The 20,090-nt window shown below is 45.1% G+C and overlaps 1 protein-coding gene across 1 annotated transcript in view; it reads right to left on the reverse strand.

The window, feature by feature from the left end:
- LAPTM4B (lysosomal protein transmembrane 4 beta) overlaps window positions 1-20,090 on the reverse strand; it is a 127,013-nt gene that overhangs the window by 11,664 nt on the left and 95,259 nt on the right. The gene's annotated exons all lie outside the window — the stretch shown is intronic.

A 20,090-nucleotide genomic window follows, 5' to 3' on the forward strand; every position in this document is an offset into this window, starting at 1 on the left:
AGCAGGACCACAGACCACCGCTACAGCCCCTGTGTAACCAACCACCCTCCTCCCAAAGTTCCATAGCCTCCTCACCCAGATGCCCAAGAACGCGGTGGGGGGGCCTCTGGCCATCCAGCCACTCCACCCCAGGGGATTGCCCAAGCAACAGAAGGCTGGCATTCAATAAGTTTTAAAGTGCTGTGTGGCCTTGTCCTTCCCCCTCCACCACCCCACCCGGTGCTTCCCTCCTCCACCACCCCTCCCGGGCTACCTTGGCAGTTATCCCCTTATTTGTGTGATGAATAAATAAAGAATGCATGTTTCTTCACATTCAATGACTTTATTGCCTCTGCAAGTGGTGATCGAACGGGGGAGGGGAGGGCGCTTAGCTTACAGGAAAGTAGAGTGAACCGGGGGGCGGGGTTGTTCCATCAAGGAGAAACAAACAGCTTTCACACTGTAGCCTGGCCAGTCATGACACTGGTTTTCAAAGCTTCTCTGATGCGCAGCACGCCTTCCTGTACTCTTCTAACCGCTCTGGTTTCTGGCTGCGCGTAATCAGCGGCCAGGCGATTTGCCTCAACCTCTCACCCCGCCATACACATCTCCCCCTTACTCTCACAGATATTGTGGAGTGCACAGCAAGCAGTAACAACAATGGGAATATTGGTTTTGCTGAGGTCTAAACGACCTAAACGTCTAAACTGTGCCAGCGCGCTTTTAAATGCCCAAATGCACATTCTACCACCATTCTGCACTTCCGCAGCCTATAGTTGAACAGCTCCTGATCACTGTCCAGGCTGCCTGTGTATGGCTTCATGAGCCATGGCATTAAGGGGTAGGCTGGGTCCCCAAGGATAACTATAGGCATTTCAACATCCCCAATGGTTATTTTCTGGTCTGGAAAGTAAGACCTTTCCTGCAGCTGTTGAAATAGACCAGAGTTCCTGATGATGCGAGCGTCATGTACCTTTCCCGGACATCCCTCGTTGATGTTGGTGAAACGTCTGTTGTGATCCACCAGTGCTTTCAGCACCATTGAAAAGTACCCCCTTGCAGTTTAGGTACTCGCTGCCTTGGTGCTCCGGTGCCAAGATAGAGATATGGGTTCTGTCTATAGCCCCAACACAGTTAGGGAATCCCATTGCAGCAAGCCATCCACTATGACCTGCACATATCCCAGAGTCACTTGATAGCAGCAGCTCAGTGATTGCACTGGCTACTTGGATCACAGCAGCCCCCACAGTTGATTTGCCCACTCCAAATTGATTCCTGACTGACCGGTAGCTGTCTGGCATTGCAAGCTTCCATAGGGCTATCGCCACTCGCTTCTCAACTGTGAGGGCTGCTCTTATCTTGGTATTCCTGCACTTCAGGGCAGGGGAAAGCAAGTCACAAAGTTCCATGAAAGTGCCCTTACGCATGCGAAAGTTTCGCAAGCACTGCGAATTGTCCCAGACCTGCAACACTATGCAGTCCCACCAGTCTGTGCTTGTTTCCCCGGCCCAGAATCGGCATTCCACGCCATGAACCTGCCCAATTGACACCATGATGTGCACATTGCAGGGGCCCGTACTTTGTGAGAAGTCTATGTCCTTGTCCTCATCACTCTCGTCACTGCGCTGCAGTTGCCTCCTTGCCTGGTTTCGCTTTTGTTGCAGGTTATGGTTCTGCATATCCTGCTGGATAATGCGTGCGGTGTTTATAGTGCTCATAATTGCCGTGGTGATCTGAGCGGGCTCCATGTTCCCAGTGCTATGGCATCTGCGCTGAAAAAAGGCGCAAAACAATTGTCTGCTGTTGCTCTGATGGAGGGAGCAGCGACTGACAACATGGCTTACAGGGTTGGCTTACAGGGAATTAAAAATCAACGAAGGGGGTGGCTTTGCATCAAGGAAAAACAGAATGGCCCCCTCAAGGAGAGAACTCAAAACCCTGGGTTTAGCAGGCCATTGATTTCACGGAGGGAGAGGGGGAGGGAGGAGGGAGAAAATGAATACAAAACAAATCTGGTCTATTTCTTGTTTTGATGCACTTAATCTATCTTTATACATCTTAGGCTGGCAGCAGACGGTGCAGTACGACTGCTAGCCATCGTCGTCTCCTGGCTGCTCACCAGAAGATGGTGCAGTACGACTGCCAGCAGGACTGAATCTCCATGAGATGAAACTTAAAAAGGGAAATAACCTGGCTGAGTCACTCCCATGTCTGCCCAGGCACGCCTGACCGACCTCACCGAGGTCGGCTAAAAGAGCACCCAGGACTACAACGATGATGGCTACCAGTCAAAGTACTATCTGCTGCCAAAAGGCAATGATTTGCTGCTTTGTAGCAATGCAGTACCGCGTCTGCCAGCACCCAGGAGACATATGGTGACAGTGAGCTGAGCAGGCTGCATGCTTGCCATGGCATGGCATCTGCACGGGTAACCCAGGAAAAAAGGCGTGAAACAATTGTCTGCCGTTGCTTTCACGGAGGGAGGGAAGGAGGGGGGGGCCTCATATGTACCCAGAACCACCCGCAACAATCTTTTTGCCCCATCAGGCATTGGGATTTCAACCCAGAATTAAAATGGGAGGTGGAGACTGCGGGAACTGTGGGATAGCTACCCACAGTGCAACGCTCCAGAAGTCGACGGTTGCCTGGGTACTGTGGACGCACGCCCCCGACTAAATGCACTTAGAGCATTTATGAGGGGACACACAAAATTGACTGTATAAATGAGCTTTCTTAATTCTATAAATTCAACCTAATTTCATAGTGCAGACATACCCTTAATAACAGTTATTTCTAAACCAGGAAGAAATGCCACACTGTGGTCCAATTCCAGGCCAATTACACTTATTAACAGTGAAGTCAAAATACTAGCAAAAATTCTGGCAATGAAATTGGAGAATGTTTTGGGTTCTATCATACACTCAAACCACATTGGGTTTGTCAGAGGCTGTCATGGCTCTGATAACCTTTGACAACTTACCGATATTACAGCAGTGAAATATAATGACCCTGAGGCACAGAAAATATTAGCCTTAGATACAGGAAAGGCTTTTGATAGAGTGGGTTGGAGATATACATTTTATATCCTACACAAATCTGGATTTGTACCCTTATTTAGTTCCTGGATCTAACTATTACATTCTCACCCAATCTCTTCAATCACAGCCACCAATGTGACCTCAAATATGTTCAGCTTCTTCGGGGGTACTCAGGAAAGGAGCTCGCTGTCTCCATTACTTTTTGGTTTGGCTCATGAGCTCTGGCAATAGCTAAAAGGGGTCATTCAGGTATCCGAGACATACAACTTGGTTCCATGGAGTACAAATTACTGTTGTATGCAGACGATGCCCTTTTGTTCAAAGCAAGCACTGCCACCTAGCAAGGATGGGAAAACGCTAGCCAGCCACGCATGCAACTGTATTGTCACCCCTAACATGGACGTGTTGCAGCTACCCCCAAACCAGAAATCACAGCAGCAGACTGTAGTAGGTAGTTAGATGGTCGCCTGACACCTAGACTAAGACAGAGGTGCAATTCACAGCTACTATTGCGACCGACTCTTTAGGATCCCCTTTTCTCACCCTGCATGGGGAAAGGGCTAGAAAAGGTGCCCTAAACCTAGGCTGTCTCATACACTCCTCGCTGGATTACCATGTCCACTGGGATCACTCTGCCTGCGGTCGAAGCTACACAAAGATAGTGAATTTTGCTACATGGAATGTTCGCACCCTGATGGATAACATAGATAATGTATGGCCGCAAAGAAGAACTGCTATCATCACCAGAGAACTTGAGATATAACATCAACATCGCTTCCCTCAGTGAGACAAGGTGCCCAGATGAAGGTCAACTGAGAGAAGAAGGTGGAGACTACACCTTTTTCTGGAAAGGAAAATCTGCAGAGGACAGGCGCATTCATTGTGTCGGTTTTGCAAATAGGAATAGGTTTGTCAGTCAGCTTACAGAATTTCCTGTCTGAATCAATGAACATCTTATGACTCTTCGTCTTGAGCTCAGCAACAACCAGTCTGCTGCTGTCAGTGCATATGCCCAATCCTTGATGCTACCGAGGATATCAAGGAACAATTCTATATAGATCTTGACAGAGTCTTGACCAACATTCCCAACGAGGACAAGATCATTCTCCTCGGAGATTTTAACGCTAGCGTCGGGCAGGAGTCAGATCTCTGGAACGACACTATCGGAAAAGGAGTAGGAAAGGCTAACTCCAACAGCATCCTCCTCCTGAGCAAATGCGTAGAACATGGCCTGGTCATCACAAACACCCTCTTTAGACAAAGTGAGAAGTATAAGACCACCTGGAGACATCCTCGCTCCAGGCATTGACACCTTCTTGACTATGTTATTGTTAGAGCTCGAGATCAGAAAGATGTCCGCATCACGAGGGCCACGCATGGAACTGATGACTGTTGGACGGACCATTGCCTTGTTAGATCAATCATGAATTTGCAGATCACCTCAAGGCACTGCAAGAAGGCAAAATCAGTACAAAAGAAATTCAGTGTCAAGTCCCTTGAAGATATCGTGACTTGGGAGAAACTTCAGCAGCGTCTCCAAGAGAAGTTTGCTGCTATGCCTACAGCTGGTGATGATAATGAAAATCTCTGGAAGGGATTAAAGACTGCCATTCTCTTGGCATGTGCCGAGTCCACCAGCTATGTCACCCACCATCACCAAGATTGGTTTGATGAGAATGATGCAGAGATTCAGGGCCTGCTTGCCAGAAAAGGAAAGCTCATTGCATGTGGCAAAACGACATATCACACCAGCAGAAAAAAAGAGTCTTACAAGCAACTCAAGGCTGAAGCCCAAAGAAAAATCTGTGACATCAAAAATAAGTGATGACGAAAAAAGGCCAAGGAGATTGAGCTTTATGCTGATAAACACGACATGAGGAGTTTCTTTCAGGCAATAAGGGCCATTTATGGCCCATGCTCCCATGGACCTACACCACTCCGAGCCCAAGACGGGTCAACATATTTTAAGGATAGTGAAACCATCAAAGCCAGATGGAAGGAGCATTTTGAGTTACTCCTGAACTGTGAGTCAACCATCTCTGATGCCACTATCAAATCTATACCTCAATGACATGAAAGAGAATTTCTTGCTGACCTCCACACCCTCGAAAAAGTAACATGAGCCATTATGCAAACTAAGAACAAGGCAGCAGGGCCAGATGGCATACTAGCTGAAGTCTACAAGTTTGGAGGTGAAGAACTGGTAGGGAAGCTCCACAAACTTTTCTTCATATCTGGTATAATGAGAAGATTCCAGAAGACTTGAGAAACGCTAACATTGTTACAATCATTAAGAAAGGAGATAAGCTGGAGCGTGAAAACTATCAAAGCATTGCCTTTTTATCTACAGCAGGGAAAATTCTTGCCTGTATCCTCTTAAACCGATTACCTTCCCCTTGTTGAATAAATATTGCCAGAATCTCAGTGCGGTTTTATACCATCCCGAGGGTATAATATAGAATGGATGGGTGGCTCTTTAATCTTCAGTGTCTCCGCTTGAAGTCCCAAGTTTTCATGGCATACATTACTGATCTTCAGTATGCTGATGATTGTGTCATCCTAGCGCACACTAAGAATGACCTTCAGTCCATACTGGATTTTCTTGCACAAGCTTACCAAAACCTAGGACTCTCACTCAATATTGAGAAGACTAAAGTGCTCTATCAACCTGTCTCAGGCCTTGCACATGACCCACCACAAATCACCATCAAGGGTCAAACTTTTGAGACAGTTGAGCACTTTTGCCACCTTGGTAGCCCACTTTCTCACAATGCAAAAACTGAAAGTGAGATCCAGCACAGAATCTAGTGTGCAAGTGCTTCCTTTGGGAAATTGTTCTGACGCATTTTCACAGACCTTGACCTATGGCAGGACACCAAGATCCAGGTCTATAAGACAATTGTTGTTCCTATACTCCTATGGATGCGAAACCTGAATAACCTATCGACAGCACCTCAAGAGTTTGGAGAGGTATCACCAACGATGTCTCCAGAAGGTCGTTCGTGTCAAGTGGCAAGATGGCTGGTGTTAGTGTGGCATCCTCGCATTGAAGCAATGATTCTCATGCACCAACTTCACTGGGCTGGACATTGTGTGCGGATGCCAGTCTCTCGCCTCCCAAAACAAGCCCTCTACTCTTAGCTCACTGATGGTCAGAGATTCCGTGGTGGTCAGAGGAAATGCTACAAAGACACACTGAAAGCGTATCATAAGAAAACTGATGTGGACATCACAAGCTGGAAAGAGCAACCTACCAACCAACCCCAATGGCGCCCCATCCTCCATCAGGCAGTGGCCTGCTTCAAGGAGAAGCGCCTTGCTCTCGAAGCTGGAGAGAGAGAGAGGAGGAAGGAAAAAGAAATAACTTTCTCCCAGCAGGCCACTGGCCTGCCACAAAACGTCTGTACCTACTGCAGGCGGATTTGTGGTTCCAGGATTGGACTCCTGAGTCATCTCAGGACCCATATGTAAATCCATGGTAGAGATCATCCTTGAATTGAGGGATTGCCAATCAGCCAGTCAATGCCCATGACTATCATTGAAAAATTGCTAGCTCCTATGGCCCCGGGACAGTTTGGGCTCTCAGACCGACGAAATTACTATTATGTTTTTATCATGTCACAGATCTCAAATAGTTTCTAGCATGCACCTTTATCCCTGCAACTGTGGAAACTGAATGGGTATTAATGCATCCAATTCTCCCTGTGGGTCTGATCAGTTACTCTTTTTGTGCAATGGAGAAAAATAGGTTCTGGGCTATCCCAACTAACAGGGAACAATTTTATCCTCACCACCATGCAAAAGCACCTATCTGGGATAACCCACAACCCAGACTTGTGAATTGGTGAAAACCCTATAATTTAGAAGAACTGGAGAAGAAATGGCTGAGCAACGGCATCATATGGATTTCCCAATAGTGAAGGATGAGGGCTTTGTCTCTTTTCTAACATTAAATCAACTATATGACCTAACACCCTAAGCGGAGTGGCAGAGCTTACAACTGAAACCTGTACTAAAATATAAATTTGGTCCAGAGACCCCAAAGCTATCTGGAACCTTGGAAATGCTTCATAAACTCCCCAGGCACATGTCCACTATGTATGCCTAATAAAGAGGAACTCCATTGGTCCGGAGTTCTTTGTGAAAATATGAGGAGGAGAGTTAATATAGCACTTAAAAAAACCCCAATGGCACAGCATATTATGGAATGATAAAAATGCTTCTGTGGATCTCAGGCTATGCCTTAAACAGCAAAAGTCTATTCAAAATGTATTGGACGCCACAAAGGTTGTGCAAGACAGGGGCCTTTTCCTCTGATGTTTGTTGGCGCTGTAATAAAGAAAAAGGAACCCTGATACATCTGCTGTAGGGTCTGTCTGACAGCCAGGCAACTATGGAAAGAGGTGGACACAAGAGTGAAATACAGTAACTCCTCACTTAATGTCCTCCCGCTTAACGTTGTTTCGAAGTTACGTCTCTGCTCCATTAGGCAACATGCTCGTTTAAAATTGTGCAATGCTCCCTTATAAGGTTGTTTGGCTGCCTGCTCTGTCCACTGCTTGTAAGATTCTGTGGAAGAGCAACGACTTTACAAGGGAGCATTGCACAAGTTCCTCTTCTCCGTCTCCTCCTCCGCCCTCCCAGCACTTCCCCCGCCACCAAACAGCTCTTTGGCAGCACTCAGGACTTTCTGGGAGGGAGGGGGAGGAGCAGGGAAGGGTCATGTCTCCATTCCTCCCCCTCCCTCCCAGAAAGTCCTACGTGGCGCCAAACAGCTGTTTGGCGGTAGGGAAGCGCTGGGAGGGAGGGAGAGGAGCGGGGGACATGGCGTGCTCCAGAGAAGAGGTGGAGTGCGGGTGGGATGAGAATCATAGAATATCAGGGTTGGAAGGGACCTCAGGAGGTCATCTAGTGCAACCCCCTGCTCAAAGCAGGACCAATCCCCAACTAAATCATCCCAGCCAGGGCTTTGTCAAGCCTGACCTTAAAAATACCTAAGGAAGGAGATTCCACCACCTCCCTAGATAACGCATTCCAGTGTTTCACCACCCTCCTAGTGAAAAAGTTTTTCCTAAGATCCAACCTAAACCTCACCCACTGCAACTTGAGACCATTACTCCTTGTTCTGTCATCTGCTACCACTGAGAACAGTCTAGATCCATCCTCTTTGGAACCCCCTTTCAGGTAGTTGAAAGCAGCTATCAAATCCCCCCTCATCCAGAGGTGGGCCTGGAGTGGAGAGGGGACGGGAAGAGGCGGGCCTGGAGCATCCCCCGGCAAAGTCGGCGCCTGTTCTTCTGGGAGAGGTGGGGGGGAAGCTGCCGCTGCGCAAGGTGCTTCCTAGCATCCTTGCCTGCAGCGGGCTGTGCCTGTCTGGGGTAAGCCAGGGGCACCTCCCAACCACAGTACAGGACAGTTCTGTACAGTATATAATGCCTTTTGTCAGCCCCCAAATTTTTTCCTTGGAACCTAAACCCCCCATATTTACATTAAATCTTACGGGAAAACTGGATTTGTTTAACATCCTTTCACTTAAAGTTGCATTTTTCAGGAACATAACTACAATGTTAAGTGAGGAGTTACTGTAGTATTTGGCTTCAGCAATTAAATCTCATCTGAAAATTATATCCTAGATTACATACCTAATATGCTGGGTTTAACGCCACCACGAAGACTTTGGTTCTTGAGGGCCGCAATGATTAACAGTGCATGATTTTACAAAAATGAAGGAGTAGGCATACACCCAGAATAGAGCACTGGTATTCGGGTCCATCTGAGTTAGCACCGAAAGAAAGAATAGCTTATCAATGTAGAGAGAAATTACATGAATTTGAAGAAATGTAGATGCTGTTTCTCGGTACATTTGGATAAAGAACAGTGAGATAGCTCAAATAATGCCAGAATTGCATTCCGCCTGACCTTTCTGCTTTTTCCCTATCCCCTCCTTCCCTTTTTTGCCTATTTGTGTATATCTTTTTTATTATTAACCCCACCCTAACATGTTACATCTGTGTGATACTGTCCGATTTAGTATGGTCTGTTCTTGTAGCTTTGACAAACTGTATTGTATTGGATAGGCTATGTATTGGATTGCAATTGTATTGGATAGGCTATGATGTGTGGTATCTGATGATATATACAATCTGTAAGTTGTTGAGCTTTATGTATTTTTTATTGTTTATGAAAATTAATACAAAATGAATCACAAAAAGTTATGCATGTTCATGGACTAGAGTTAATTTATTATCAGAAGTTATTTATCTAAACTGTAACTGGTGAGTTGTATCAATGATGAGTTTACAAGGTTATTCCCTTCATAGATTGATTATTCAGAAATCCTGATCTTGCATACCGCTGATGTGAACAAGGTAGGAAGCTTTACAAATTTAGTAGGTCTAGAATGAGGAGGATGTAAAATTACAATGCGTGTCCAACTGGTAAACAAACAGACAAGGAAAATATAGACAGGACTGTCACAGTTTCAAGGCAACTGCACCTGTATTCCTCACCCCTCGATCCCCTGAGGGAACCCGCTTAAGTTTTCTGGCTTCTAGCTGTCACCTCTTTTGGTTGAAGACCTGAATCTCTTTCCGTTTTGACTGGGAGTTTTAAGGCTGCACAGCTCCCTGCCTTACACGGATATCTCCAACAAGCCAATCTACCTAAAGGCCAGCATGTGTGCTTTGTTCTCTCTCCAAGGGCTATGACCAGCATACTGCCACCAGTTCCAAGTTTTCACAGCTCTTTCTAAGCAAGCACATTTATTCTTAAGGTAAATGTATTATATTTTTTCTTGAATGCCAACACTTAATAGATTTAAACATGGGCTAAACATACCAGGAGTCAGCCATCAATCTCATGGGGCCTTAGTAGACCTAAGTATTTCCAGCCCTTCCCCAGGGATTGGGACCCCCATTGGGCAGAACGTCCTGTCCATTTTGCTGGATCAGAAAGGCGGCCACAAGTCAGTTCAAGCTCACCCTTTTAAACCAAAAGCCCTTTCTTTGTTTCTTAGTCTCTGGAAAACCCAGCCTGAGCCAGTATATGCACACTTCTTCAGGGGGTGGAACTTCTCTGGACTTGTTTAGTTTCAGTGAATGGCCTTAATCACCCCTTCCCCCCAACTGCTTTTTAGTTCCTGTACGAGTTGTGGCAACTCTTCCCCATGGGGCAGAAAAGTCAGACAAACCATAATTCAGTATTACAATATCACAAGGATGTTAAGTATCAGAGGATGTTATGCATTAATGAAAAATAAGAATGAGGATGATGGACAACACCTGGAGGAAAGCAATAAAAGCCAGAACATCTGGGTCACTTGGGGTTTAAGGATAACTTCATTACATTTCCTCATTTACAGTAATACACAAAAAATTCTTTATATTACTTTAACTGTTTTGCTACCAGTCACTTCAGCAGGTTATGGTGCTGTATGAACAATCAGTAAACAAAATATCAATAAGCTCCACTTAAAGTTCTGAGTATCCATCATCAACTACTCTAATGTTACAAACCTAACAATTTTGTAGCTTTGCAATAAATAAAATAAATAACTAAAAAAACCCACACCCCAACCAATGAAAATTGTCCAAATAGGGTAATTATAAATTAAGGTTAGAATTCATCATTCTCTCCACAAAGCCTACTTAACATTTTAAGGCACAATGATAATAATAAATAATGCTACCAATAATAATTTAATAATTATAGACTTATGATGGAGACAGAAATTCAACCTAAACTATGGGGAGGCTTTCACCGCCCATAATAATTGAGGAAAAGCTGAAAGATTAAGTCTATTTCAGTCAAAGGGGACAATACTGCAGTATTTAACTATTTATAGAATAAATTACAAGATCTCAAAAAAAGAGGGGGTCAGATTCTGGTCGTTAGAATTAAAACCAATGGATTTACACCAGTGTAGCTGAGATCTGAATCTGGCCCATAAATATTTGTTTCTTACTTTTGTGTTAACCTTAAATTCTGATCCATTTTAATGGAAACGGATAAATGCCTTGGACACAAAACTGTACTGTTACTCAAGAAATTCCTTATGACCCCTACAGGCTGTTATATAAGAAGCTGGATTTACTTCACACATCAATGAATTCAGCTACTGGAGAAATAGATGGAAGCTCACCACTCACAGCTGGTCTACACTGCAAAGTTAAGTTGGCTTAACTATATCACTCAGGATTGTGAAAAAGCTGGCCTCCATCCCTGTGTAGACACAGTCAGGTGAATTAAAGATTTCTTCTGGTAACCTACCCATCACCTCTCAGAGAGGTAGATTTATTACAACCACAGAAGAACCCCTTTCATTGCTGTAGTAAGTGTCTACAGTACAGCTATACACAGTAGCATGTCTAGTGTAGACATATCCTTAGTATTACACCATTGAGCATCTAATAGAATAGATATTTCCTACCGGGGACCATGAAGGACAGAAGAAATATGTGCACAGTTTAGTGTGATTCTTAGATTGTAAGATCCTTGAGGCAGGGACCAACTTTTCCTTCTGTTTGTACAGTGCCTAGCACAATGGGGTCCTAGCCATGACTAGGCTTCTTAGGCACTATGGTAACATAAATGAACAAACACACACACACCTCCTTCAATCATGCACCCAGAATAAACATTTAGACCACTGATTTAATCTGTGCCCTCCTTGGGCAAGTAATTTACTTGCTCTTTGTTTATCTGTGAAGTGAATAGAATGCCTACTTATCTCTCAGGGAAGAACTGGGACTGAATTCATGCTTGTAAAGTGCTTTGACATCCTTATATGAAAGATAAGTGTAAATGCAAAGTAGAATCCCATTTTAATGAACCCTGCCTCTCCCTGTTGGTGGACCAATACATGAGTTTAGAAGATTGGAGTTCTGAAGGTTCCAACCTGCAGAGTTCTTAATATCCACAGGAATGAAGCTCCTCAGTTCCTGAAAAAATGCCTAAAAGAGCTCCACATGGATTTAGCTTTAGCCTGTGGAGCTCTTAACATCTGCATGGTTGACACTAATGGCAATATTTTGAAAAGAGCCCATCACATTGGGTGCTTACTGAAGTGCCTAGATGGGAGCTGAGCTCTGGCCCCCATTGCGGGTGCTGAATCATTTTGAAAACTCTGGCCTAAATTCCTGCAGAACTTCTAAGATAAGAAGCTTCAGTCCAGCAAAATGTAGGAGCCGCACAGGACTGACACTTGAAAACTTCTAATCGCCAAGCTTCTGATTATCCGAACTCATGTCACCCTAGTTATTTGGGTAACTTGGATTCTACTGTATTATATAAATAGCCTTGGCAGGCTTAAATTTTAAAACTGTCCATCAATGTCAATTTCAGCTGACACATTGGTATTTTTTTTACTGATTTCAATCGGTAAGAGTTTGCATCTTTACTCCTGGGGGAATTCTGCACCACTGCACAAGTGCATAATTCATGTGCAGTGTGTAGTTTTTCCCCCTGCAGAAAATAACTTCTTGCTGGAAAGTTTCTGCAGTTAAGCCTTTTGGCCACAGGGGCTGCTGTGGAGCTAGAACAGAGCAGCCACTCCTGGGCCTTCCCCAGCTGTGATAGGGAAGAGAAGAGGCTGCCATCCTGAAAGCAGTGCCCTGCTGGTGGGCCAGGTCAGGAGACAGAGGATATGAGGGGGGGGAGGGGAGACACAAACACTGTGGGGCACATGGGGCTAGGTCACAGACAGGGGTTCATAAGGGCTAGTGGGGGAGGACAGACTGGGGCAGGGGCTGAATTGGAGTGGAGGCACAGGGCCACGTGGGTAAGGGGGGGTGGCTGTGTGGGGGTACAGAGACACAAAGGGATGGGGGAGGGGTGCAGGGATACATGGGGACAGAGGAAAATATGCCTGACTGAACAGGAAAGGCTAGGGGTCAGCCAGAGTCTGCATGGGGGAAGCTCCCTAACAATCCCTCTCCACCCCCAAAAAAAGCCTGTTCCATATTTCTTCCACCCACATCCAACAACCCTCCATGTTCACTCCCAGGCTCCTTCCCTCTCCCTCAGCTCCTTCGTTACCTCTGATTTCCCCATGTCTTTGCTCTGCTTCTGAGGGGGGCGGGAAATATGGTTCTATATTGTAGTTTAAATGAATTACTCTAAGTTTCGTATTTATATGCCTAGCAAGGAAACTATTTGTCAAAAAACATTTCTTGAATCTTTTTCATTGTCTGTATTGTTGCAGACATACTTGTTGACAGGTATTTTAAAATAAATTACCAAAATAATTGAAACTGGTGAGATTATATAGTGTTATTTTGACAAATAAAATATGCAGAATTTTGTAGAATTTTTAATATTATGCACAGAATTTTTAATTTTTTGGCACAGAATTCCCCCAGGAATACACTTTGCACTTCCAGGGATCAGGTGTCACTGGCCCTATGGCCCTGCAGGGAACCCTCTGCAGCCCTACTGGCACAGAAGGGAGGATGCAGGTCCTGAAAGGAGGGCTACAGAGGGCTCTATGTGCGGCGTCAGGGCCAGTGACACCCAATCCCTTCAGGCATAAGGCACTGGGGGAGGCTATGGTCCTGGTGGGGCAGAGCAAAGACTTCTGGCCAGAATGGCAAGGAGGAGGAGGACAAGCCCCTGGCCACAGGGGAGGCCACTCCACTGCTGAATGGCTCCTGTGGCTGTGCAGGGAGTCTCTGCAGCCCCTCTGTCATGGATTTGCTCTCTCTCACTCACCAATTGGCAGTGCTGGGGATCTCTGCTCTGCCCTGCCAGGACTACAGTCTTCCTGGTGGCTGCAGGATCAGGTGTTACCAGCCCTGGGGCCATGCACGGAGTGATGGTGCAGGGCCGCAAGAGTAGAGCTGCAGAGGGCTCCCTCACTCCTGGGATATCCCATCTCTGTAGGCATAAGGTGTGTGGGAGTGAGGCTGCAGGCCTGGCCTGGCAGAGCAGAGACTCCTGGCAAGGGCTATGAGGAGTCGTCATCCCCTGCCATGGAGGAGGCCAACCCAGTGCTGTATGACTCCATCCCCATGCAAGAGCCATTCAGCAGGGGTATGGCCTCCCCCACAGCAAAGGACCTCTGCTCTGCCTGGCCAAGACTGCAGCCTTCCCCATACCTTGTGCCTCACAGCCATGCAAGGAGCTCTCTGCAGCTTCACTGTGACAGCCCCGCTTGCTCACTTACCAGCCAGGAGCGTGGGTGCCATCCCCAGGCACGAACTGTTCAGCAGTCTGGTGACTTCCTCCACAGCAGGGTGGGGCTCATCCTCCTTACAGTCCTGGCCAAGGGTCCCTGCTCTGTTGAGCCAGGACAGCTGCAGCCTCCTTTGCACCCTGTAGCCCTGGGGTCTTGGGCCCCTTAGCCAGATAGGGAGCCCTGCTGTTAGCATTGCCCCCCACAAATGTAAAAAACAAAAAGCTACAAATAAAAAAATTAATCGATAAGAAGTGTCAAAGTTAGAAAAAAAATCAAATTCTGCCAAGCCTATATAGAAACCTTTTATAAACACAAACCACATCACACAGTATTTCTTCCCAGGAAGGCTGCAATTACAACATTAGTTCCTTATTAGCTATATTGTGTATTAACTAACAAGAACCATATGCTACTTCCTACTTTTCCACTCCCTAGATAACTCAACAATTTCTTGGGGATGCTAGATGACTTCCTTAAGGTTGTTTCTATTCAGACATCTCTGCAAACACTAAGGCAAATGTTTATTATTCAAACATTTTAGTATTAATCTTGGCTCTCGACATGTCTACTTGGGGATTGCACCATTCCAAGGATCCTCCCACATCTATGGAGCTGTTTCCACATTTACCTGAACTTCCAGTAGAACACATTCCTTCCCCACCAAATATGCTTACTCTTACATTACTGCATTTACTCCCTAATGAACATAAGGCCCCAATTCTCTTCAGTTTACAGTTAATTTTTAAAGCACAAGTGGTGCTCTATCCAACTGTGGGTAAGCTTAATAAAGTAAACCAGCTGTAAAGTAAACCAATTCATATAAAAAAGAAATGTTTAATGAATGACTTTATTCTTGCATCATTAAAGGATCTTTCTACTGACTTCAGTAGTCTTTGCATCAGGCCCTAAGTGCATTGAATGGTAAAAGGTGCATTGAACCAGAAAAGCTTATTTAGATTTGGACTGTTTTGGCATGCAATAATGGCATGCCATCATCTTGAACCTTTCATCTGTTGAGAAAGTCAGCCATAAATTCCCCTTGCCTGGAATAAGTTTGTCACACAGCTGGATTTTTTTTAAACAGATTAAATCATAAGACCAATACCAAGGTTTATAATAAAATAATTAAAACTAATTTTGACAAGTGAAATTAATTGAAGTGAAACAAAACACTCAGCATTAAGTTCCAGGAGTCTGCCTAAAAACCTGAACCGGACTCCATTCCCAAAACAGTTTATTCTGGGACTACAGGTTGAACCTCTCTAGTCCAGCACCCTTGGGACCTGACTGGTCCCAAACCAGAGAATTTGCCGAACCATGGGAGGTCAATGCAGAGTGCTAGTGGGTCTCCACAGGCGTGGGAAATAGGGGTGCAGGGGGTGCTGCAGCACCCCAGGCTTTGCACCCAGCGTGGCCCCCCACCCAGGGGCCCCGCTGCCACCCAGAGTACTGGCGGCCGGCCCCTCGCCCGGGGTCCTCCCCCTCCCTCCTGGAGCTTGAATGCCGTGAATCAGCTGTTTGCGACGCTCCAGAAGCGCTGGGAGGGAGGAGGAGGAGGAGTTAATAGAGACACAGGGGGAAGGGGGCCAGAGGGGGGAGCTTGGTGCCGGTGGATGCTCAACACCCACTAATTTTTCCCCGTGAGTGCTCTGGCCCCGAAGCACCCACGGAGTCGGCGCTTATGCCGGACAAGAGATGTTGCTGGACCAGGGAGTGCCGGATTAGAGAGGTTCAACCTATAGTCTAATGAATGTTTTGCATTTGAACAACTGTGCGCTCTGGAATCAACCTCCCTTAACAGAATGTATTCCTTCCTGAGGAATTTGGGAGGAGTGCATCCTTGAACTCAACTAGTAGGAAGATGATCTCTTATTTATGAGCCATCTATATCTGAAGGAACATTTCAATTGTGCGTTAATCCCTGACTTTACTGCTGAAGAATCCACTGAGCAGCTGCGAACTAATTTTAGAGTGTCTCAGTAAACACATCTACCTTAGAGTTTCTGAGTAAAAATATAAGCTACAGGACACAAATCTTAGTAAATACACTACTTAAATGATGGGAGTTGACCAGTGTAGTGCAGTCAAGTGATGATGAGCATGGAATTGGGAGTTGTGACTTATGTTTTAATCCTAGCCCTGCCACTGACACACTGTATGACTTTGGCAAGTCACCTGACGATGCCTCACCTTACCCATCTGTAAAACAGGTACATTATTTCCCTACATAAAATTATGTTTGTAAAGTACTTTGGGATGAAGTGTGCAAATGATTATTAACCAAGAGAGACACCAAATTCTGGAAACATATTTACAAGCTGAACATAATTTTGTAGCATACTCTGTATATACTTACAAATTTTAAACTTCACCCCAAACATTACAAATTATAGATTATTATTTTAGTAATTACTTTTACACCTCAGATAGTCAAACGAGCTACAGTAATGTTTAATCAGGGCCAGGTAGCCCTGTGCAGATGTGCTGGGAAGTGGGAGAGAAGGAGGGCAGAAGCAGCTTCAACTCCTTACAGCCAATGTTGCAGCCTGCTTCCTGCTATTGCTCTTACCTAAAATGGGTGGGGAGCTATGAAGTGAGCAGGCCTGGCTAATCACAGAGAGGAACACATGCCGTATGCATGACAAGGGTAGTGGAGCTGCTGCTGCTCCCTGGTAGCCTTAAGAGGAATTCTCAGCCAGCCTGAATTTCAATAGGGGCCCTCTGGCTGAAAGAGCCAGAACCTAGCACTTTCTATGGAGTTTTCAACTGCACCCTAGTAAAGAATACTTATATATCTGTAGCATGCAATTACAGTGTGACAGTAATGGGAATTTTCTGTACTATTTTTTATGAATGATATGACTGGGCTGACCTATTTAGCTTGGTATGGCTGCCCACTGGGTACAGGAGAGCTAAATGCTTCCCCTGGGACAGAGCAGGAGACTTGAGGTGTTTTGGGTCCCACAGCTGTCTGGGGTGGCATGAATTAGCCTCCAAGGGCTGGCTGGAATCAATACATATCAATGGAGAATCTGGAAAGACCAGGGGAACCCCAATGACTGAACGTTAACACGTCAGGAGGCTCTAGCAGGCTGAACATGTGAACACAGCATGGTTTTGCTGTGGAAGAACAATGGACAGAGGTGTTATGAACTGTGCTCTCACTTGAGGCTGGGAGACAAAGGGACAGAGAGGGAAACTCAAGACTGGCCCTACAGCAACATAGTTTGGTAGAGCTCTGGCCAGTCTGAACACCATCTTAACTTTTGCTTCTGTACGTCAACCTAAAGACTTCCCAAGTTTGTATTCCACTTGACTATTGAAACTACCTGTGTTTTGAAAAGGCTGCCTGCAGATACTTTCTGAAGTTCCTTGATCCCTAAAGAAGTAAAAGTCTCTGAACAGGAATCTACTGCAGTTCAACTCACTGGCAGGTCTCACAGTGAGAAACAGGAGTGCTGTAGTCTGAAGGTTCTATCTCAGATGTGTTGAGGCCGCATGGACTGCTCTTATGGAAAAAAGTGTGACCCCTTTGGGGTCTGGCACACTGAAGTAGTGCTTCCAGGAGACTGTTTAAAGGCCAGGGCTTACCACAGACCCTTTAAATCCATGACAGGGTTACTACTTCCCACCTTGCTTGTGTCTGGAACTTGTTCACTTTGCTAATTCAGGATGAAATTCACTCTTTAGCAGAGAGCCAGCACTGAGCCTATGCACTACTTGAGCTCTAATCTAAGGATTTAAGTGGTGCATAGTGTTTGCACTAACCCCTCTACACAAGGGTTACTTTCACCTTCAGTCATTTGCCATTTCAGTGACAGATTAACCAGCTACTCCCTTCATTTTAACTTGCAGCACTGCCAAATGTGTTTTAGAGGTTCCTCATAGTTTGATCAATCAATATACAGGTTTTATTAATCACATTTATTTCTCTGCCCTCATGTCATTCACTTAGACAGAACTAATGGAGTTTCCTTCCACAGCTGAGGTGGTGCTAGGAGCCACTAGCTGTAACATAAACTATATTCAGCCAAACACTGCAATAAATGAAGCAGCTAGCCCAGGAATGGCTCTGAAGGGAAGATCATGGTATTGACCACCTGCTTAACTTAAAACTGTCCCAATAGTCCTCTCATAACATTGTGTTCTTGACTACACATTTTTAAGACCACCCAGGGATGATTAGACATTACAGCAGGACCATGAGCAGCTATATCACAAATAAAAACCTCTTAACAATTGATTCACTTTATGTATAGAGAAGGCAGAGAATTCTTCTCTCACTCTGCTATTTTTCCCCAGACAAGTTTGCCAATGCATTCTTTAATTCACTGCCAATCCAGTCCTTTACAGGTCTTTCAACAGGGTAGGGCCCTCCAACGTGATTCAAGTTAGGCATCCAAAACCTAAGACACCCAAAATCATTAGTCACTTTTGAAAATGTAAGCTATAAATTGTAAGAGTCTTGAGAGAGGACTGTTTTTAGCACTGCACACCCTCACCTTTTAATAAATAACTTTGAAAGACTCGATAAAGTCTATGACACAGACTGGAGTTCCTAAGAAACAGGAACTGACTGGAAAATATAGGAACTTTTAAGGCTCTATCTATTGCTTGATACTTCAGGAAACTGCAAACTTCAGGACACTGATCCTTCTAGGGAGAGACCCAAACATGCACACAAATTTTATACTATATACAAAGAAAGGATATGAACCTTACCAGCTTTTTGGGAAAAGGGAACTTTTCACATATAGAGAAGGAATGGGGAAAATAAGCTTATTTTGGAGAGGGGAGCATCCACTAAAATGTGCTGTCTGAGGTAAAACTGGGAAAAGTGATGGAGAATATTTCTCTTCTCACTATATTGGACCTAAACCAGTGTGTGACTATTACAAACGTCTGCATAGAACTCCATGGCTAATTTGGCAACACAGACTCACTTCTTGACTACCAAGTATAAACCAGGAGTGACTGAACAGAAAAGGGAGTAGATGGACAGGGTGGTGAGCATGCTACACCAGAGAGGCTAAAATGTTAGTGACACAGAAATGAGCACAGTAACAAGTCTAAAGGACCTGATATAAGTCAAGACATCTAAAGAGGGGGCCGCTTTTTAGTTTATTTAAAAGGTTGTAGGGCCTACCTAAGTGAGGTCGCATGCAGGCATGTTTTGTACCACGTATTGTTGGCTTAATTTGACTTCCTCGCAGTTTCCTAAATATACTTTTCTTTATTTAACACCCTTTTAGTCTTGAATTATTTGGGGATTAATTCACTGGGGCTCATTCCAAGGAGAGGTAAACTATCTTCTGGCCTCTTAGAAGTCATGCCCAGTCAGGTTTTAGGCCTAAGACACTGAATGGAAGGGAGGGAGGGGCGGAAAAAGAGAGAGGGGGTTTGTCTACCCCCATCTGGTGCTGGTGGACGAGGTCAGTCCAAAGCCTGGGAAAGGCCTGAAAGTTGGACAAGAGAGGAATTGGAGGGGGCCAAGATAATCATAAGAATAATGACTTTAGCAACTCCACGCAATCAGTCAAATTGCTTATGTACTGCTGCCCTAGGTATAACAGATCTTTTTATTGTTCCACAAGTGTTTCCTGGACATAAACCATTTGTTGCGCAACATACTGCACACTTTGCATCCGCTCCTCTCCTCCCCCAAAAATTGGAATGACCTTATCTGAGTGTGCCTTGGGCCCATAGCAAGGGGAGGGCTACAAGAGCAGGCATGTTAAAAACACATTACAGACAGAGCAGGTCTCCTTCTAAGGAGCTTAAGAGAAATCTTTAAAGGAAATTCTTTTTATTCAAAACAGAAGAACCTCATCTCCTAGTAAACCCACTATGGGCCTGAGGCTTCACTTCAGAGCTACCTTACATTTGTTAAAGTGAAATGT

Source organism: Chelonia mydas, chromosome 2 (genome assembly GCF_015237465.2).
Source record: "Chelonia mydas isolate rCheMyd1 chromosome 2, rCheMyd1.pri.v2, whole genome shotgun sequence".
In the NCBI taxonomy this organism is placed as follows: Eukaryota; Metazoa; Chordata; order Testudines; family Cheloniidae; genus Chelonia; species Chelonia mydas.